The 22878-nt window shown below is 40.9% G+C and overlaps 1 protein-coding gene, 1 long non-coding RNA gene and 1 other non-coding gene across 3 annotated transcripts in view; 2 read left to right on the top strand and 1 right to left on the bottom strand.

The window, feature by feature from the left end:
* LOC147611443 (uncharacterized) overlaps positions 1 to 22878 on the bottom strand; it is a 131291-nt gene that overhangs the window by 84277 nt on the left and 24136 nt on the right. The window lies entirely within an intron of this gene.
* Positions 1968 to 2165, top strand: LOC147611445 (U2 spliceosomal RNA). Its single transcript, XR_015263838.1, has one exon. It is a non-coding gene; the product is annotated as a U2 spliceosomal RNA (small nuclear RNA).
* Positions 2074 to 2816, top strand: LOC147611444 (uncharacterized). Its single transcript, XR_015263755.1, has 2 exons — positions 2074 to 2412; positions 2586 to 2816. It is a non-coding gene; the product is annotated as an uncharacterized LOC147611444 (long non-coding RNA).

Genomic DNA, 22878 nt, shown 5'->3' with positions numbered 1-22878 from the left:
GGCTTTGCATAGAAATTAAGAATATTGGTCTTTTTAGAATTTATTGAACCTTTTTTTAATCTTAATGGTTTGTCGTCCATGATTTGGAAGACCTCCGTAGAGATGGTTCTATTGAGCACACAGGATGCTGAAAGGGGAAGCTCGAGGGGAAGCTCAAGAAGCTTTCCATATATTACGACATGAGTGATGATGATGCTCTTCCTTGAGCAAGTGATCTCCCAAATGATGTGGTGATGTCCTGCATTTTGATTTCTTTGTCAAAAACCTTGTTGTAGATGTCTTCTCGAAAATGCAAGCGACTCAAAAGCTGTGACACTTGGGGCTCCTTTTTATGGGTCAAGGATAAGGAAGGAGAGGGAGCCACGCTAGACGAGGCAATTCATCCGATAAGGTGGCAGAGCATTGTATCAGCACGAGAGAGCTCGAGGGTGCGCGCTGCTATGATTTCATCAAGAAAATGAGAGGCAGTGAAGGTGAAATGCATAAAGAGAAGGTGAGAGCTGTGTGATTACTTAAAAATCTTATTTATGAGATTAGATTATAAGTTTTTGGACTAGTTTACCAAGAAGGTTATGGTAGAGACTTAGGTCATAACCGTAGACACTCACCTAGAGTAGTGCTTAGGTTGGCTTTTGGTAGAGTTGTTTTGTACAGCAAGGAGAAATTTCTAATAGTTACATTAAGTTTATGGAAAAAGGAATATTCTCTAATTCCATCCATAAATTAAAAACCCTCTATTCTTCATGAACTTACTAGCTTCTCTATTTGTCTTTCTTTCCATTGTACTAGTTCTGGAAACGGTGCTACTCCCACCTAGATTTGTGTGTTTTGCAAAGGGACATGTAAGATAGGATGATCTTGGACCACTCTTACCTAGCTTGGTGGCTGTTGAGGTTCATATCTTAAGGGTGTTTCATGTGGAGTGCCTTCTAATGTATGGCTTTCTTAAAGGTACCCACCTTTTGTATGGCCTCCGTGATCCATCCGACATGCCTCTCCCTTTTCAGCCTCCCAATGGCTTCCTCTCAGTGTATTCAACAAACAGATCATATGTAATAAGTAGAAGGTTATTAACTCTCGATTTCCTAGTAGGAAACGGAGTCGGTTCCAGTTCCTCCCCATCAGTTTGCTCCATTGCAAGGGCGTATGATCGGAGATGGCCGTGCTAGAGTCTGTGGAAACGCTCAGAGGATGAGGGACCCATGATGCTTGTTGACCGAGGAACACTCTGTCTCAATACTGGAAGAAGAAGAAGAAGTGATAACCCCCCGGACATACTTATTTGAGCCTGCAATATCTTAAGCCTCTTCTTGCAATAACCTCGTATTGTGTGTAGGTTGTTTATTAGATTCTTTCACCTTACGAAAATGTGGTTCTTTTTAGGACTATTAAGGCTTCTTCTTCTTCTTTTTTTTTGTGCGTAAAAGAATAAGGTCTTTTTAAGGTTTTGCAGAGAAAATAAAGAATACTGGTCTTTTTGAAATTTAGCAAGTAAGCAGGTTAGTAATAAAAGAAAATCTTGATTAAAGCCCCCCAAAAAAAAAATATTTAAAACTTGCTAAGCACACTACAAGTTTCAAGACTACTCTTCTTCCCCGAGTTACACAAAAGGCAAGTGATTGTTCTACGTTACATCTCGTTCGGTGGTTTATCGTCCCGTTAATTCGCTGAGCAGGTGAGGTCGTTTTCTTATCCAAAAAAGGCTGGCAAGAAATCAGAAGCAACGAGTGAGGGGATACACGTGTAGAGGTCATGTGGGGTCTCATGGCTTTGTGTCTCCCTCTTAACGGAAATTTACTTATGCTCTTGTTAGAGATGACCAAGAGCATAAGTAAAGTTTGAATCAAGCCGTGACGCACATGCGCGTAGAAATCTCTCGGGCAGCGGGTGATCTATCTATCGATCCCATAAAGGGAAGCCGTGCGTGGGCTGGTATAAAAGGCGTGGGGTGAGCATCGGGAGGCTCGTGCCATTCTCGGCCTCATGGCTGAGATGAAGTGCAGTATCTGTTCTTATCAGTTTAATATCTGATACGTGGCCCATCGGGCCACATGATATTAACCTAATTTCTTTCATGGGGGCAGGCCCCTTCCGGCAGCTTGCTGCCCGGGGGCTGCGCGCGTCGCCTCTGTTTTGCACTGCCTCAGAGGCCCGGCGCACCCAAGATAATTATATAAAAACTCCAAACTGGAAGGAAGGTCCTCTGCCTGCGCGCGCGCGAAAGAAAGAGCGTGGGATTTTGGCAGAAGAGAGGGAGATCGGATGGAGGATATGATGATGATCTCTCTCTCGCACACGGCAAAGAACGGAACGCCTCCACATACTCTGCCTCCTTCAAAAGCCCTGCGCTTCTCCCCGTCGTCGCAGATGATGCAGCAGCAGCAGCCAGCGGAAGGTCCACTTCCCAATCGGGTACACTTCAATTCAAAATATCAATCCCCACTGACCTGACCCTTTGGTTGTTGAAGCAGCTTTTGAGTCTATGCAATAGCAATAATAGTCTCTATGGAGCTCCTGGTACTCTACTAAGTTCTGAGACTCCTCTTCTTCTGGTACTAAGGCATCTGGCCTTCTTGGTGATGCAGGTAGCGACAGTTTTCATAGGATTGATAAGACTCTACCTACCTTCACAAGCAAGGAAAACTTATGTTTGTTTGTGCTTCGCCGCCGTCGATGGATGGTGCTGTTACAGTACTGCATACAGGCCATTCACTCATTGTTGGTCATTGAAGCTTTTGGAAAAATGGAAAAAGGATTGCACACTCAATCTCTCCCTCCCAACAAACATAATACTAAAGTGGAGGCATTTTTCTCACTCATCACTCTTAACTGATTTCTCTTGCTCCGTATCTGTTATCCAGCTCACTGACTTGTCTTTGGAACACTGACTGACTGAACTGAAGGAACTTGCATTTTCTCCTTGTGGGCTGCCACAGAAGATCACACAGATAGATGACCCTTCCTGCTTCCTGGTGGGCTGCTTGGAGGCTGCCAGAGCTGAGGGCTGCAATGCATGAAAGGTGTCATGAGTGGGGCTGGATCTACCCTTATACGGGGCCAGGACGAGGCAGTCGAGCAGGCCGACCAGCAGAGGACGACGCATGGGCTGGGCGGACTCCAAAAGTGCAAATTGCGGGCCATTTTGGGTTTTGCCCAAAACTGGGTGCACGCTTGGCCATGCCAGTGCATCCCAAGCTTGGTGCCAGACGGGCACGACACGACACTGCATGGTTTCGGGTCTTTGGTTCTGCACCTGTTCATAGTGCACATCCAAGTGCAGAATGCTGGTTGGTGGTGACAGACCAGCAACAATTTTCTTTCATTCACGGGATCGATAGACTACCTTCACAAGGAGAACGTATGTTAAGGTTTTCATTATATGTTTTGTGCTTTTCTTGTCGACGGTGCTCTGCTGCCTGTACCGGCAAGTACGGCCAGACGAGACCGCATACACACCATTCAGAGGAGGCTGGCTGTGGACAGAAATGGCCAATGTTGGTCATTGAAGCTTTGAAAAAATGGTAAGGTTGCAAGTAAATACTCTTGTGAGGGAAAAGGATTGCACACTAAATCTCTCCAAATTTTCTCTGTTGGCCCAAACATATACCAAAGTGGAGGCATTCTTCACTCCGGTTCGCGGGCTTCAAACTTTCCCACATACACGGCTCTCCGGTTCTCCCAATACTCAAGGTTACTCTTTGATGGAGGAGCCTTACAGGACATCATCCAGGACCATGTGGTTGAGCAGCTGAAGCTGCTACAACGATGGACAACACTAGTGGCATGATCTTAGCCACTGTGATGATCAGAGGGAAGCGGAAGAAGTCAAAACTGATTTCGGGTTGCTGAGACGTTGGAGGATGCCTTGCTGGCTTTTGGGGATTGTTTGTTCAAGGTGGCACAATTGGATGAGGTGGATGCTATTCTAAGCAACCCATGGTTGAATGCTCACGCAGGTGTGGTCTACCACAATGACATTCCAGGATAGTTCCAGCCAATAGAACCAAAGATAAAGATGATAAGGATGTACAGACGTCGCTTCACCCTTGAAAGCATGGTCAAAATCTCGATGGATGATCGAGTGCATTCTTTTTGGTGGCCACTCTTGGCAAATGTGCATGAGCTTCAAGGATTTCATGGGCCTACTGTGCTCGATCGATGTTTTGTGGAGCAGAAACCAATCCTTTTGATGCAACTGAGGAGGGTCGGGTGGTTTGCATGACCCCTATTGAGCAGGCTTTGTTAAAGAAGCTCAAATTTCTTATGTCAATTGCTCCCGTCTGAGTGTTTTACCGGATTTGGAAGAATCCTTCACGATTCTCTGCAATGCTAGTGGAGGAGGAATTGGGGCAGTGTGATAGTAGCATGGACACGCTGTTGCCCATGAGAGTTGGAAGCTCCGTGGTGTTGAGATCCGGTATTCCAAGTACAACCAGGGTGGGCTGCTCGCAATCCCCTTTGGAAGTGGTGCTACTATTTGTTTGGTTCGGTGTGTTGCATCATGAATCACATAAATATTTTCTTAGTCAGTCCCATCTTGATTTATCTCCTTGCCAACTTTGGTTGTTGGCACTTTCTTTGTTACTTCATCTTTGAGATTCATTGTGTGTGGGTAAGGAGAATGTGGTTTTTGCTGAGTCAAAGGCCACATAATTTCGGCCGGGTGCTTTATAGGAGAAACCGCATGATGTTTGCGTCAGGACACCATGGTGAGGGCCATATGTTGGAGAAGTTGTCGTATGAAAGTAGCTGACAAGCTTCATCCATCGTCAGTTCCAAAGTTGCCATGGGGGGGTATTTTTATGGACATTATAGTTGGGTTACCAACTTGGAGACTCTAGAATGATTGTATTCTTATGGTCATCATGATCGGTTGAGTAATCATACACACCTTATTCCTTGCAAATCACATGCGAATGTTCAAGGGGTGGCTAGGCTTTTCATTATGGAGGTGTTACATTGAGTTCCGAAAAAAGATAGTCCATTGGGAGGATTTTGGAGGGCCTTGTTATATGGTTTGGGTATGAAGCAAGTTACAGTTCAATATTTCTTCCTTCCCCAAAGTGACAGGTAGACAGAAACACCATAATCTCAACATTGAGGTGTTAATGTAGGGAGCATTAGAAGAAATTTTACTATTGGTGGAGTATGCCATCAACGACACGATGCACGCATCGATGAAGAAGATAGAGGAAAATTTAAAACTCGTCCGCGGCTTGGGCAATTTTTGTGAGAGAGACCGTGAGAAACAACCCTCTAGTTTGCTTACTGAGAAGGAGAATTGAAAGATATTTCTAGCTTGGGCGTTGCAACAACTCCCATGTGCTTCCAAAGCCTTTAACAAACCTAATTTTAGAGTGTAGAGCATGGTAATGGTACTATTTGTGTCTCTATGGCCTCAAGAGTGTCACTGCCACTTTGTGTGTCTCTATGGTCTGAAGAGTGGAGCAGGTAGCCTCTATCTATGCACCCAGCCTCTATCTATGCACCCACTCAAGCGTTATTGTGGGTCTACTCCTAAAGGTGCTAGAGGGAGGTAAGTCTTTCACGTGCACCCTGCAATGGCGTACATAGTGACACACTGGATCATTAGTGCAACGTTTGTGTAGTAGTAATATATTTTTACGAAATATTTGTCGTACGTTGTGACCCCATAGAGGTCAGCCTACAGTCAGCAAGTCATCTTAACTCACTTGGAGAGCCCCATTAGATAAGTGCATGCAGCAGTCAACCATAGGTTAGGTTTGCATCAGAAGCAGTAGCAAGCATGATTGGATTGCTTATGGGCTAGCCAAAGGCTAGCCCATGGCTATAGTTAGGGTTAGGTAACCTATCTAAGGGCTGTTTACAGCCTTGGACAGCATGTCGGGCCAGCCGACAAGCATTTGGAGCAAGTATGCTCCAGTTGACCAGCATATACAGCATGCCGACAGCATGTCTTGAGCATATGCAGCAGTCGGCTAGCCAATACTGTGTTCTCTACTTTCTCTTCTCTCTCTCTTGTTTGTGAATGAATGCTAAGGATCTCACCAATCGGTTGGCCAATCGAAAGATGTGAAGAAACAAGAAGAAAAGCTGAAGAATAAAAAAATAAAGAAGAATAGAGACGTGCGGAGGAACAAAGGGATAAGGAAGCCACACGCAAGTATTAGGAAGACCAGCGTTGTCGAGAAGAAGCCGATTGAGAGTTCCAACAAAGACTCAACTCGGAGGCTATCCAAATTCAACATCACTAGATGATGCCCCAGATTCTGGCATCCCTTCGTGAGATGGCTCCAGATACCTTGTCCTCCACCGCCCCTACCACCACCGTCATACGAACTTCTCTAAACTTTAGTTAAGTGTGATCATGCTGTTGTTACTCAGTTCATTTGTCAATTTGAAGCATATTTTCCTTTAGCAAAAATCATAGATCCACAAGACAAAGTCCATGTGGAAGCACCCCAACTCACTAGGGAAGTTGTTACTTGGTGGTAGCCGTACCCCTTCACAGGCCAATTTCAATTTGATTAGGCTACTTTCATGGTTGACCACAAGATCTGTTTTCTTCCTCCACAGTATATGACCAATCTTGAGGATGACTTTTACAAACTCACTGAGAATGGTTCTTGTGTTTTGACCTATTCCAACAAGGTCAGTACCATGGCCCAGCAGTTGGGTATATTGGAAGAAGACAAGCTAAAATAGTTCATTAGAGGTTTAGACGAAAACACTAGGTACCTAGTTAGGAATTTTGAGCCTTGGAGTTATGCACGGGTACTCACCTAGGAACTAATGCTGAACGGAGGTAAGCGCAAACAAGTACAATCTAATCCTAAGCCCGAGCAGTCATCTACCCAAGGTAAGGTGGCTCAGAACAACAAAGACCAAAAGAAAAATTCTCATGGGTCAATTGGGCAATAAGAAAGATTCCATGCCCAAGAAGACTCATGAGGAAAAAGCTAAGGAGGGCATCATTGGAGGTTACCTCCAGCCGAATGAACAGACACGATATAAGGTAGAGAAATGTTTTTCTTCTACCACACGGTGGGACACAAGAAGAATGATTGCACTAAGAGGTAAGCTCAAAAGTCTACCAAGGCACCCACTTTCACAATAGCGACCATAGCATCCCCATCCACACCTCCGCCATCAGCCTCTAATGTCCTTCAATGCCCGCATTGAATTCGGTGCCATTGGTGGTATTTGATGATAAGTAGGAGGGTGAGGTTGAGGGAGAGAAGAAGGCTCTTATCCATGGCTATGGCACTTAAAGGGGACAATAGTTCATTGTTCTCTTCAACATGGGCAATTGAGGATGCCATCTCTCCGTAGTTGGCAAACAAGATGAGTTGTACCTTGGTTCCTTATCATTTAGATGTGGATGGGTTTACACATGGTCTACTTACACATCTCTCTCATAAAGCTCAACAGTTTGAGTTTCAGGTTCAGAAGTCAACATTCTAGCGGGATTTCATTCTCTCCCCTCTTTTAGGATGTGACATGATCCTCGGGATCTATGGGTCAGACAATATGCACCCATTCGTGATTCGAGGCATGACCCTTTCACTATGGTTGAAGCTTTTCCTGCGTCCATCATGATTCACGGGGATGAAAGCATTGCTAGAATACCACTCATTTCCCACATTCAAGCCCAATGAACCATAAGAAAAGGAGCAGAGTGTGCATCGATTTATGTCCGCTCTTAGTATAATGCAGTTCAGACAGCACTCGCACTGGTGGAGCAAAGGATGGCTAGACGCTTCTCTCAATACATCAACATTAGGCTGTGGAGTAGAGGATGGCTAGACGCTTGTCTCAATACATCAACATTATGCTGTGAGAACCTCCCACCCAATCTCCAAGCACCTAGTAGACGTGAGGACCATCGCATAGAGCTGGTTCCTGGTTCAGAGCCTCCCAATAAGTTCCCCTATTGCCTTTCTAAGGCGCAATAGAGAGTGAGCTAGAGCAGTAGTTATCCTAGCTACTCTGGCCTGGGATTATCCATCCATGCTTCTCCCCATTTGCCGCTCCTGTCCTGTTTGTCCAAAAGACGGATAAGAGTGCATTCTTGTAGACTACAGGGCGCTAAATAAGCTAAGAATTAAGAATAGATTCCCCATGCCTAGAAGAGAGTGCATCCTAGAGCGACTCAACGGTGTTAAAGTTTTCACGATTCTTCATAGCCTTTGTCATGTTGACGTCTCACCTATGCACTAGAAATCTACACAGCGAACCTCAATCCAAAATTTGGTCAAGCCTCCGACCTTGTTGGGGGAAAAGATGTTGAGGAGACCAACATGGCCCTCCCAAAGAGAAAGAAACCCCCATTAGGCTCTACCTAGGATGATTGCATGGACATCTGTCACCTAGGTAAGAAGGTGGCTGTTGATTGACATGCTCACCCCTTGGTTGCTGTGGGGGCCAAAAGTGGGAGACCAAAAAGTGTGGATGTGGCCCAAGAGATGGTTCTTGCAATGCATGGTCCCTAATTTCGACAAATGATGCTCTTGTACAATGTCTATATTGCCCTCTATAACGCGAGTTCCTCCACACTAATATCTTCTTACACCTCATGCTATAGGTGTCGCTTAGACCTCGAATGTTTCATCAAAAAGTGAACATGGCTAGGAGAAGAGATTACAAGGTAGGGGTCACAAGCTAGGCCCGTCCTAAAGCTAGGGCTGTTGGGACCTTGCCAAAGTCTCTACTCTTTTGGGCTGGGTTCATTGAAGAGATTGTGGGGGGAAGGTTGTAGTCAAGGAGGAGGTTGTTTGGGGTACCACGGGTCATGCGATGAGCTAGAGGCTGATTTCTCGAAGCGGTGCTGACAAGGGCACACTCATGCTAGGTGACCCATCTTAGGTTACATGCCTTGAGTGTATAATGGTTGCCACCACATCAACCTCGACTGCAATGGGTTCACAAGCTAGGGGTCTGCCACTATTACCTATTGGGCACCAGGGTACTTATGGTTGTTGGGCCTGTCGAAAGTCTCTTTGGGGGTGGGTCCATTGAAGGGAAGGCTATAGCTAAGGAGGACGTTGTTCGGCATACCACGTTCAGGCGGTGTGCTAGAGCCCCTATCACCCATGGCTCATAATGATTGTCCCACGCTTGAGCGCCAACAAGGGTACACTTATGCTAGTATAGGTAGGTGCTAGTAGGTGACCCATCTTGGGTTACATGCCTCAAGTGTATGGCTACCATCACATCAACCTCGATTGCAACGGGCTCACAAGTTAGGAGTCCGCCCCCTTTTTCATGTTCGGTACCTACGATTGCTACGCTTGCCGAATGTTTCTGCTCTTTGCGGCGGGTGGGTCCATTGAAGAGACTATGGGGGGAAGGCTTTAGCCAACGAGGAGGTTGTTTGGGCACCACGGTTGGGCGGTGTGCTAGAGCCTTGATTTCCCATGGCTCATAATGATTGTCGCACGGTTGAGCAAGGTGCCGACAAGGGCACACTCATATGCTAGGTGACCCATCGAGCAACAACCATTTCCTGAGAAGTCTAGTGAATTCCACTTGTTAGTGGAAGAAATGTTATACATCTAGCTAGTGGATTGCAACATGACAAGGTATACCCTTCAAAGAGTCTACCTATTAGTGAATTCTACATGTTAGTAGTGGAAGAAATGTTATACATCTAGCTAGTGGATTGCAACATGACAAGGTAGACCCTTTAAAGAGTCTGGAACCCTTTTGCCCTTGCAACGACATCTACCATCATGGGAGGGATTCAATTCCCAGATACCAAGCTAGGCAAGTAAACCAAGTTTTAAATAATGAAAGTAAGGCTAATGGATCTACGTTCAAGTAGAAACCATGCTTGCATTGGGTATAGCATAATTGGGAGCCTCACACTACTGATGTGACTTGACAACAAGGACTTTGCAAGCATAAAAATTTCACAAGGTCAATGATGGAGCAAATGCATCAAGGCCCAACCATTGTGTGCATATACAAAGTGGGATCTAGCTTGCATACAAAGGATGCATCCAATTTCACAAGGTCAAGGATGGAGCCAATGCATTGAGGCCCAACCATTGTGTGCAGGTATGAAGTGAGATGCAGCTTGGATAGAAAGCACAACTATAAAGATCAAGTTGGAGTCATTAGTGTAGTACTTTTTAAGCATGGGATTAATCCATAATAGCAATGCTATTTTCATTTCCAAGTTGTCAACAATATTCCAAAGTTTTCTCAATTTAGTTAATTTCTTTTTTTTGAATTTCTAAATGGGATAATGTGATCGATTAAATTTTTCACTCTCAAGAAGCAAACTCTTACTAGAACTCTCACACTAGTACTGCCCTTGAACTAGTATGTCAAGTTTGGCTTGATGTGATTGAATGGTGATGGAAATCAAGGATAATCTTGTATTTTTTAACTTTAATCTTAAAAGAGGTGGTCTCGGATTTCATGACTAGTAACATTATCTCGTAAGTAAGTGGGGGGAGAGGCCACCTCTGTGTGTGAGAGAGAGTAAGAAAAAAGGTAGATGTACCCAAAAGTTTCCAAAAAATACCAAACACAAAAAATTCTAAACAAACATATGGTGTGAAGCTTCCATGCACAGTCAAATGCTGATGATGACTTGCAATGTTTGAGCGCCAAATCTGTTTGCTTAACCTCCATATTGTGAAGTATTTCATACACTCTCATTGGAAAAGACATTATCATAGCACGCGCTTTCCCTTTTCTCACAATATAAGAAGATGGCCAAAATGCTATTGTTGGACAAGAGGCTTTGTTTGCGTTGCTTATGAGAGATTATATCCAATATAGACAATATTTTATTGGTGATGATGATTAAGTTGTTGATGTCGGATGAAGCCAAGCTTTTGTTTCTTGAAGACCACACCCCATTGTTTTCTAGTTTGTCAATGAAGGCAAAGACAATGTGTGAGATATTGCTTTCATACAATTTTCTTAAACCAACCCTTTGTATTAGTCTTGTTTTATTCTAATACCTTGAGGATTTGTGTATCTTATACATTTTTCTTAAGATTTTACTAAGGTTTTATTTCCTATAGCAATTCTCCTTGCAATAATCCTCAAAGGTTTTTGAGATCCTATTACCTAAGTTGTTTATTAAATTCTGACACCTTAGTAAAGAGTGCTTCTTGTATACCTTAAGACTTAAAGGTTTCGTAATTAAGTATAATATAGGTCTTTTCGCAATTTAAAAAGTGCTTATTGAATAGTTTTTAGTATTTATTTAAATCAATAAATATTTTTAAATTCATTAATAATAACACCAAGATAATTTCTTGCTCAATAAAGGTAAGCATACTGTATGTGTCAAGCTAATACACAATCAGAGACATCTTCTTCCCTTAACTACTTTTCTCCTACTTACATTAACTAGTTAATCGTTAATTGACTTAGCACCTTAGATACTTTTCAAATCCTTATACCAGCCTAGTTCCCAGATTTGATACTATGGATAATCTTCTTAACAACTATAACTATATAAACTATTCAAATAGTTGTACTTCAATTGAGAAAGTGAGAACACCCATTGAAGCTTGCAATCTTAGATTTCTTTTTGGCCAACAAGTGGCTTCTTTTGTTAACTCTTAGGCGAAACATTATTAGCTTCATATTTGCATTCACTTAGGGACATGGCCTTAGCTCTTCTAGGTATGTTGAAGCTTGCTACTAGGCTAACAATATTGATATTGATTGATGGATCCTAGAAAGAGGTGCTTGTATTAATGATGAAAAAGGAACACTTATCTTGTATTAAATCAAAACATATATCAATGAATTACTCTTTTCTATTCACTACATTGCCATTATTACTTTAGGAATTTTTAATTTGGACCATTAGACACACTTTAATGGTAGTGGTAGAATCTTAAAAACATATATTAATGATCTAGTCCTTTGGGTTTCTATCTTTTCCATTATGTCCTCAAGGTTATTTTATTTGAATCATTGGAAGTGGCAAGGTATCATGCTTTATCCTCAAGTTTGTTTTAATTGGATCATTGAACACAAACTAATGGTAATGGTAGGGTATCATGCTTTATCCTCAAGGTTATTTTAATTGGATAATTGAACACACACTAATGGGGTAATGGTAGGGTAACACTAATGGGGTAATGGTAGGGTATCATGCTTTATCCTTTATCCTATAACTTTAAATAGTAGACACTTAGTTTTTTTCCTCCTAAAATATCTTCTTAGGATGCAAATGGCTTTATCCTCAAAGTTATTTTAATCGCATCATTGAACACACACTAATGGTAGTGATAGGGTATCATAAGTTATCCTTTATCTATAACTTTGAATGGTAGACACTTAGCTTTTTTCCTCCTAAAATATCCCCTTAGGATGCAAATGGCTGGTATGATAAATGGTGGAGTTCGAGTATATCATCCCTATCTAGTATCACTCATGGACTTAGATCATATATCAAATATGAATCTTTTCATGAGACCTTCATACTTTGAAGCCGGTGAAAATTTTGAAAATTTTGAAGCCGATTAAGCTAGAAAGCTAAAACTACCTTCTTCTCCAATCATGCTCAATCACTCTCTCACTCAAGCAAGTAAGCAAGCATGCACACTCAACGCATTCCATCCACACACACACAAGCATGTATCCTACAAGAAAGAGGGAAAGAGCTCAAGACAATAAGAAAACTTTGCACTTGAGAAATGATCAAATTCTCCCATTCACATTATCAAAAGTTGTATATATACAAATGGACTTTGCACGACCACCCATATTAAGTGCCCAGTTCATATCTCTACCCATATTAAGTGCCCAATTCGTATATCTACCCATATTAAGTGCCTAGTTCATATCTCTACCCATATATACAAGGCCTGTGGTTCTGGATAGCTTTTGATACATCATTGGCCCACGACCATTCATAATGTGAATACATCCTAGGCTAGAATGAAGGATTTTGGAAATACAAAAAAGAGATAACAACCCCCCGCCTAGACCTGCTTTTGTCCTTGAGAGCTATAAATGATGGGCATGTTGATCAAAGGATCTTCACTTCATCTTTGCCCCGACAACCTCATTGTGTGAAAGTGTTGCGTGCAAAAGGGCTTAAGTTGTGAAAGGCTTAACACGTGAAGGAGCTTAAGCCGTGAAAGGCTTAATATGTGTGATGCTTAAGCCGTGAGATGGCTTAACTCGTGAGATTTTTAAGCCGTGAAAAGGCTTAACCCATGAGATTGTAGGGTTTTAGTTGTGTGAGATTGAAAGTTTTACCTGTGAGATTGCAAGGTTTTACCCTGATGGTTTTTTATTTTAAACCATTCTATATGACTTGCAAGCAACAGGTTCTTGTGCACTTATGCTTCACATCCAGAGGGGTGAAAAGAGCATTATGAGTTTATCTTTGATGCACTAATAAGTCTTTGTTTACAGACTTAGGTATTGTTTCTTGAATTTGTGGCTCAATTATTATTGAGGCAATAGGTAAGGCTTCTGGGTGGTTGCCAATGGGGTTGACTAAATACACCAACTCTGATGTAGGTGTTGTATGCACGAGAGGGGTTGAGTGACTTGCTTGCTATTGATTGGGTTTCCATTCTTGTCGAACTTTAGGTGAAGCTGTTGGGGTTAAAGTCGGGGGTGAGGCTATCTTATCTTTGTTGGATTTTGGCAACCATATGACGGGATTACCATCATAGTATCCTTGTTGTTGAAGCACGTGCATAGGCACCCATCTTTGGATCAGCATTATAAATTGGTGGCTAATGCTTTTGGTGCTGAGGCTTATTTCTTTATGCAGGCTTAGGGGACCTTTCGGTTTGCTTGGAAACCCAAGCTATGTTATTTTCTTTGTAGTATCCTTGTGCTTTCTTACAGTAATCTTTTCGGTACCCACACTTCTTAATATGTTGGAGTTCTTTGAAAAACTCGCATAGGCTTTTGTGGACGGTGTAGTGGAGTACTTTTATTTTTCCTTGGCCTCTGAGTACTATCTCTGAGTACTATGTTGAGGAAGAAGCTTTGTCTGTCAAGGCACCCAAATTTGATTGGGACCTTCATAGTAGCCTTGAGATACAAGTAGCTGCTTCTCCACCCACATTTTGATACCATTAAGATACCTGGATTTTGGTTGTCTTGGTGGATTTTTCTTTTTGGTGAAAGTGGAAGGTTTTGGGTCCTCGTTCAAATTGGTTGGTGCTGAGGCTGCAGGTTTGACTTATGGACGTTGTTGAAGATGAGGTTTGAGTGGTGGCTACTGATGTGGAGGCTTTTCAGCATATTGCCATCTCCTTTGGTGAGGTTTGTCGAGATAAAGAGGCATTGGCTCCAGGGCTTTTCCTTTGAGTTCCTTGTTAGAGATAGATGGTTGTGCGTATGGGGAACCTTTTGAGGAATAGCTACTCATTGTAAAATTTTGGCATTTAACTTCATTGGTGAGGATGGAGTTGAAGGAGTAGATGCTTTATCGGAGTCGATCGTTGAGGCAGATGGTAGGTCATTGTGTAGAGGGGATTCCGTGGAAGAGGCTTGTAACTTTTTGCGTTCAGCATCATAGAAATCCATCGATTGGATCCTCTTCTTGGCAATATGGTATTGTCAACTTTGTATCATTGACCATCATGAGATGACCCTATTGCTAGCAAAGCACAGTGGTGCTTGGGCAGCAATGGTCCTTTTATGCCCCAAGATCAAATTTGCTTCCAACAAATACTCGACCACAAAAACTTGCGAGTAAGGGGGTTAGTATCAATATACATTGTATGTTCAAAGTAACCCAGACATGGCATGTTCAAGTCTTGTGTAATGGAATTCTTTTAGGATAAGCCATGAGTGTTGGTTGACCTAACAAATCCCATAACTCGAGGGTCATGAGATTTTGCTCTCGTGTTGGATAAAGCTGTGCTTGAATTGTGGTGATTTTATTGGAAAGTTCCAATCCAACCTTGATTCTTGGGATATTCATAGTAAGATATGTTGGAAGTTCCAGCTCCTCCAAGGTATCTTCCTCCTATAAGAGAAATCGCACAATGCTTGCACGAGTGTTCAAGGTGACTGTTTGCATGGATTCATCAAGTGAATATAATGAGTCATGTATCCAAGTTCCACCAAGGATGACATCATACTCAAGGGGATTTGGGGTAACATGGAATCTAAATTCCACTTCTCCACTGATTGTTTGAGTAGCATAGCTAAAGTATCCTAGAACTTCAATGTTTTGTCCATTGGCATTTCTTGCAAGATCATTTTCTTTAGGGATGAGTTTAGGTTGCCCCAATGACACCCAAGTGTCTATTATTTGTCAAGACCTTATGATTAGCTTGAGGGCTAATCAACGTGCGTTTGCACTTAAAATCATTGCCCGTAGGGAAATCTAACCATACCATGATAGAATCTTCAAGAGGAACCATGGATGTTTCAGTTTTTGTTTCAGCCTTTAGATCCCATTTCAGTTTCATATTCCCATTCACTCCCATCCTCTTTTTGGCTCTCAACTTTTTCAATAGTACCCAATGTGTAGTACAATGGTACACTCGGTCCTCTAACAATTCTAACTGAGATTTGTTTGGAAATTTGTGAATCCATATAGTCGAGTTCTATGTAGCTCTTGATGTCTTTGTATAACTCATGTTTAGCGGTTAAAGGTGCAAGTGTTGACACTATGCTGGCTTCATCATATGAGAGAAGAGAACTCCTCCAAATGAGGATTTGAGAGACTACTTTAATTTCATAAGGGATTCATGGAATTCCTCATGTGCTTTTTCAACCGCATAATTTGTGCAATCTGCCTCTATTGACTCTTCTATAGACAGTACGTCTTCCTCTTGAAAGGGGAAGTGATACTCCTCAAGTTCTTGTATTTTGGTTGCTTCTTTAGGATTGGCATTATGAGGTTCAATCATAACCGGTGAGCTTGTATGACACTCAACCATGTTAGGCATGCTCTCTTGAGCTTGCTTTTTACGTTCTGCATATTTCATGTGATCATGATTTTCAATTTGGGGTGGTTGGGCGGGTTCTAGTTTCTTGATTGGTCTGTGAGGTGCACCTAGTGCCGAATTAGAACTTGTTTCATCCTCACTTAGCAACTTACTAGAACTTGTTTCATCGTCTGACTTTCTTTGAATCGTTAGGTTTTCATTATGTTTACCCATGCGACGAGAATGAATTTTCTTTCGGGCTTTTGTATTCTGTGTCGTACATATGGGTGTTGTGGTTTGTGTGGTAGCCTTTGAGGTGGATGCTTTTGCATCATGTGTAGCTTTTTGCTCTTTTGGGGTTATGTCCTCCACGGTCCCTTTTTCCCTGTCCTTTATTTCAGCTTTGGTTTTTATAGTTTGTTGCCCCTTGTCCTTCTTAGGTTTAGAAGGGTTTGTCTTTTGTTTTGGTTCTTGCTTTAAAGCATGTTCTTCTACCCATTTCGAAGTGTTTATTTTTTCATTCTTTTTTACTATCTCTAGTGCCTTGGCTTGTAAGCATGTAAGCACATTTAAGGGTACCATGGACAATTGCCCATTTTATACACTTAAGATGTTATGAGTTGTATTTTGTGAGAAGTTGCATTGAAGCAACTCGCCCTGGGCAATCTTGGAACATGTGATTAATGCCACATTGTTCACACATGGGTTACAAAGTGTCAGTGACTATGGGCATGGAAGTATTTCAAACTATGCAATCTGCCACTTTGTGAGGTCCACGATAATAGAAACATTGAAGTGTTTGCTCAACTGCTTCTTGAGCGGTTCTACCCTTTGGATTGTTTTTGTTTGGTGCACGGGAGATGGATGTTTTGAGTTAATTGTTGATGAATTGGGACATAGGGTTGTGTCATGACCAATGATGGTAGCATAAGCAAGTATAAGGCTATTGGTAGCCAAAGGACATGTGTGGACACATGGGATTGATTATGAGGAGATGTTTGTCCCAATTGCAAAGATGGCAACTATGATTGCGGTGGCTACAACTAAAGACTGGTTTTTACATAAGATGGATGTAAAAAATGCGTTCTTGCATGGTGACTTGCAAGAAGAAAGGATCAACCACCTAGTTTTGAGGATACAGGTAACCCCAGAGTATGTATGTAAGCTTTGTAAGGCCTTGTATGGGCTAAAGCAAGCACGAGCATGGCATGACAAGATTGATGAGTATCTTGTCACTATTGGTTTTCATATGTGGCAGATGCAGATCACTCTTTGTATGTGCACAAGAGTGATAAGGGTATTGTGATCATCACCATCTATGTATATGATCTTATTGTTGGGGTGACAACTTGGAAGAGATTGAGCATGTGAAAAGTCTTCTCAAAAGGAAGTTTGACATGAAGGATTTGGGAGATTTGCACTACTTTTTGGGCAGTGAGGCCGTTCGCACACTTGATGGTATTTGGCTATCACAGAGACAGTATGTATTGTACATGTTGTCCAAGTATGGGATGGCTAGTTGTAAGCCAATCTCAGTTCCATTAGATCAAAATGGCAAGCTCATGTGCGAATGTAAGTTATGTGTTGGAGTGACCCCACTAATGTACAGGAAGATTGTGGGGAGTTTGATCTATGTCACAATTAGTAGGCTAGATTTGAGTTACATTGATGGCTTAGAGAGCTAGTTTATGCAGGTTTTGCGTAAACCACATCTTGATAGTGTGCGACACACACTTTGGTATTTGAGGACCACTATGTATTATGCATTATTTTATGTAGCAGGTGTACCATTAGAGCTATATGGGTACACAGATGCAGATTGGGCAAAAAGGTTTAACAAATACTTGTTAAATTTTTAAAGGACCAATATTCTTAATTTTCTATGCAAAACCTTAAAAGTTCTAAAAAGACCAATAAATACTTCGTAAGTTCCAGAAATGCTTTTATGACCTAGTAACTCTAGGTCATGAAAGCATGTGATTACATGTGCGCACGCATAATTATAAATGTAACCATAATTTGAGAATATAGAGGAATTTAAAAAGATTAATGTTAAAAAAACCAGTACAGTAATGTGCATTCATTCATGGGGGGTCGAAGAAGGTGGAGATATAAAGAAGAAAAATATTATCTCCACTAGCTCAAATAAAGAAGAAAGATATTCATTCATGGGGTCAAAGAAGTTGGATATATAAAGAAGAAAGATATTATATCCACTAGCTCAAATAAGCTTCTCAAGGACAAGAGCGATTCTTCAAATTCTAAGGAACTAAAGCAAGTCCCTAGAAGATTTACAAGACTGACTCTACTCCCTAATACATTAGTTTAAAGTCATGTTTCCTTAATGAAAAATATCAAGGAGACACCTGAGCCACAAAGGTATGCAAAATTGAAAGGAAACAAACATTGGGAAGAAGCAATGAATGAGGGGATGAAAAGAGGGAGTGGGTATTGCAAACTAAAGCTTCTTGGTTGAAGTGTGGAAAAACTACCCTTGAACCTAGAGGTGTCTCTGTTAAAATGAATGACGGTTCTCTAGAAAGACCATTTGGAAAAGTTAGCAAAATGTGCATGGAAACAAGTGGAATTATTTTTGCAAATGATTAATGTCAACTTGGCTAATCAGAGTGCTCACCTAGTCGTCTCACCTAGTCATCACTAGATCTCCCATTAATCTAGAATCGGACACAACATCTCATTCAAGAAAATCCCTAGAGGCAAGTGTTTGTCTAATGTGTAGAGGCAAGATTTTAGATCTTAAACAATGAATTTTTTTTGAGAAAGAGGACATTATAAATGAAGCCTTAGCATAGATCTTAAAAAGTTAACATTATAAATGAAGGCCTTAGCGTAGATCTTAAAAAGATTGAAGCTGAAGTGAACGAACAAAAAAAGGAAATCATGTCAGTTCTAGATCCCACTTATTAAGAGAATTGAATGCAGCTATTGTCAACCCTGGATGTGGTCTAACACAAAAATTTGTAAATTCCAAAGGTGAGAGAATTCCATTGTACATGTTGAATGCATCATGTTGTGAAGTAGCTCTAATGGAAGAAAGGAGATAACTCAGTGAGGCTCACATAAAGCTTACTACAACCTTGGAAACATATTGTGTGCAAATCAATACGGTTAAAGCCATTGCACTCCAGTATGATGAAAAAGAAACAAAACCCGGCCTGCCACCATCTCTAGCTAGGGTTCAGAACAAAAATAGGTATCACACAAGCATTGGGGCTAGTAGATTCAGAACAAAAGAAATAAAACCCAGTAGCAGCTAGTCTGTGGCTAGGAATTAGAACAAAAATGGGGATTGGGATTGGTAGATTCAAGAATGTCTTACAAAACTTGGCTACCTCTTGGCCATCCAAAGTTACAAGATATTAACATAAAAATTAATTCATTTGGTGAAATGACTGAAGAAGTGATCCTAAGCCACAATTGGATCACTTTAGAAATAATCCCTTCGAAGGTAGTTTCTAGGTGATTAATGTAAATGAAATGACTAAAGAAGTGATCCTAAGCCGCAATTGCATGGCTTAAAACAAGTGCCACATCGATTGGATAGATCACACCTTGGTGTTGAATCTATCTCCAGAGACCATTCCATTACCTCTACAACAACCGAAACTTAGTACATGTCTTTGAAAAACAAAGTTGATTCAATCGCTTTGCTGAAACTTGTTGTGGATCTAACTCCACTAACATAGGTACATGGTCACACTGAACCCTTTTGATATAAGGAAGCCATAAAAAAGACACCCAAAAGTCAAGACCAAAAGGGCAGTTTCAAAGGTGGACCCCCACTAGCAACTGTTGTCACACTACTTGGGTACCCTCATCAGACCATAAAGAAGGAGTAGTTCTCCAATCAAAGAAGAAGGGGAACGAAGTCAAAACAGAAGTGTTATCAAAGGTAAAAATCTAAATCATTAATGACCTCATCAAGGCACTACCCTCAACTTCCAGTCAATAATTAATACATTGACCAAGCTTGCTTTCAGTAATTGGAGCATCAAAGCATCATAAAAAGCAACTCAAACCTCTAGGAAGGCCATAAATTTCAAAGTAGTAAATGTAGGATCCCTCCCTAACCCCTCAAAAGGTATGACTAAATTCTTCTAATATTATTCAATTTTGTAGAGAGAGTAATAACTTAGAAAGAGGAAAATGATTTTTCTAGCTGTCTAAACAGTAAGTTTCTCTTTAATCCCAAGAAATAAAAAGGGCAAGAAGATTGTAGAATGAGAACCGAACTAGTAATATCTTGAAGATTGTGTTTTATCAATCACTACCTTATAATAAGGAGTGGGGTTTTATTAGACTACTTAAAACTAAATTTTGAAGTTTGGTAAGCCATTAAACTCTTTACCAATATAATTAAGAAATGTTCGAAGCCTTTTGGCTAGAAGACATTATATTTACCCTAAAAAAAGTTAGAGAGAGAAAATGTGAGTTTTGTCAATACAGTTGAGCAAGATTCTTCTTCTTAATCTTAAGAACTTAAGTGTCCATTCAAAATTTAAATTAGAAATCCATCAAGCAAGAAAAACTAGAGAGAGGCTCTCCATAGAAACACTCCTTGTGCAAGACCACCCATCATAGAAAATTCTTAATATAAATTGCAATAGGGATAATTTCTAAGGTTCCCATTTCGTGTGTTCTTTAGATAGTTGTTATTATCACTCTTTAGCCCCATTTATGACTTCAAGGTACGTTTTTAAAGTCTTTAACATCGTTTGATTCAGCAAATGTTTGGGGGAGATCCCAAAAAGGGGTGGCTACAAGGATTATTTTATTGTAATTTTTACATTAACAAAATAGGGAGAGGCTTAAATCATGGGATATTTACAAGTATGAGAGCCAACTAGACCTAAAACTAGCCATTTTGGTTCCCTTTTCTTGTCAATTATGACCAAGTAAAAGTCTATGGTAGATCCTCGAAAGCGAAGCTGCCTCATGTATGAAAAGAAGGGAGGGTAGAGCCAACTGGACCCAAAACTAGCCATTTTGGTTCCCTTTTCTTGTCCAATTATGACCAAGTAAAATTCTAAGGTAGATCGGCAAAAGGGGAAGCCCGCCTCATCTATAAAAAGAAGGGAGGGATAGAGCAAAAAATATCCTTTCTAGAAGGAAACCCATACTCTTTCAAAAAATCTCATTATCTTCTCCCTCACTCTAGGGAGAGGCTAATCTAATCAAGGTAACCATGATTCTAGTTCTTAAGAATGTGTAGTTAATATTTTATTTATTTAATTCTTTCAACAAGATAGATAGTTTCTTAATCTACTTATTTACGCATGTTTAAAAACAACCAAATTGAAAGAAAGACCTAGAAAATGCAGATACTCTAGAAAGTGACCTCAATGAGAGGATTTAATTCTAGTGCATATCAGGCATGGGAACTCGACTCCCTTGTACCCTAGCACAACCTTCCCTAACTATTTAATGGATCCACAACTAAGTGGTTGGGTGTAGACCCAAGCAATTGGATGGGGCTAGGCTTGGTCAATGGATCCAAAAAGAAAAAAAATAATAGATAGAAACATAACTTCCTTGGTTGAATCTACATCGTATCAGCAAAGGGATTGTATGAATCGTACACTAAGATAAATGTCTTTTCAAATGAAAAACTTGGGGAAAATATAGTAATTTAGAAACATTCAGGGGAGAGAAATTTTCCTCATAATTGAGGGAACAAGACATCGCCACGATTGAGCCTCGGGAAGCCTCCAATCGACTTGTTTGTGAGAATTATTATGGGAATAATCTCGTAGAATTATACACATTTCCCTCATAAGGATTTTCCCAAACAATTTTTTTGGGGATACGGGGTTATTCAAGCATTGGGATAATGTGATATAAGGTCCTAACGGGTGAGCCTCTCTACCCTCGGTTTAAATTCCATTCCCATTTCATTATTTAGATGTAGAGGGTAGGGGTCTCACATCGGTTTAAATTCTGCTACCATGCTATCATTTAGATGTAGAGGGTAGGGGTCTCACATTTTGTATCAAAACCAAGGATTTAAAATCATAAAGAAACTATATATATCTTATGCTAAGAATTGTCATCAAGCTAGATAGATATAAACATAGATTTATGAATAAAGTTTTTCTTTTTTTTCTTTGAGAAGGCACCTCAATCCAAAGTTGGTCAAGCCTCTTTCCCCACCATTAGGGGAAAACATGTTGAGGAGACCAACATGTTTCTCCCTAAGACAAAGCAACACCCACTAGGCTCTACCTACCTAGGATGACAATAATCACATCCATCACCTTGGTAAGAAGGTGGCTGCTATGGAGTTGCACACTGCACCTTCCATGTGTGTAATAAAATGATAAAGACACAATTTTTTTTTTAAAATATGGTACCAACATTCCATCTATACACTCAAATATAAGTGGTGCCACTATTTAATTGGTTTAGAGTTCTGGATCTACATGCAATCATTTCGATACTTGCTCACTCAGTCTCAGTAGGACTTATCTCCTCTCTAGCTTTGTTGATGACACTTTCCTTTTTAGTTCCTCTTTAATATTGATAATGTGTAAGGTAATAAGGAGAATTTTGTTATCGACGTGCTTAGTCAAAGGCCACATTGAAGAGAAACTTTCTCATTTCATCTTTCATATTGATTATGTGTAAGGTAAGTGTCAAGAATCTTCTTGCTCTCTAGCAAATTAGCCATAGTGCTAGTGGTTACCTTCTTGCTCTCTAGCAAGTAACCATAATCCTAGTGGTTAGACCACTTGCCTTGGATCATGGAAGTCTCTAATGAAGAAGCTAGAGAGGCCAAGAGGTGTGTCAATCCCTCTTATTTGAGCCCTTTCTCTATTCAACTAAGTAATCCTTCCAAAAGACAATGATTAAGGTAGAAAGCTTGAACCACCTCTTCTCCAATCATGCTCAATCACTCTCTCACTCAAGCAAGCAAGCATGCACACTCAACACATTCCGTCCACACACACAAGCATGAATCCTACAATCAAGCAAGCAAGAGCTCAAGAGAAGA

Source organism: Cibotium barometz, chromosome 47, assembly GCF_041138505.1.
Source record: "Cibotium barometz isolate CiBa-2024 chromosome 47, ASM4113850v1, whole genome shotgun sequence".
NCBI lineage: Eukaryota > Viridiplantae > Streptophyta > Polypodiopsida > Cyatheales > Cibotiaceae > Cibotium > Cibotium barometz.
Note: the sequence above shows the minus strand (reverse complement) of the source record. Positions and strands in the feature narration are given on the sequence as shown.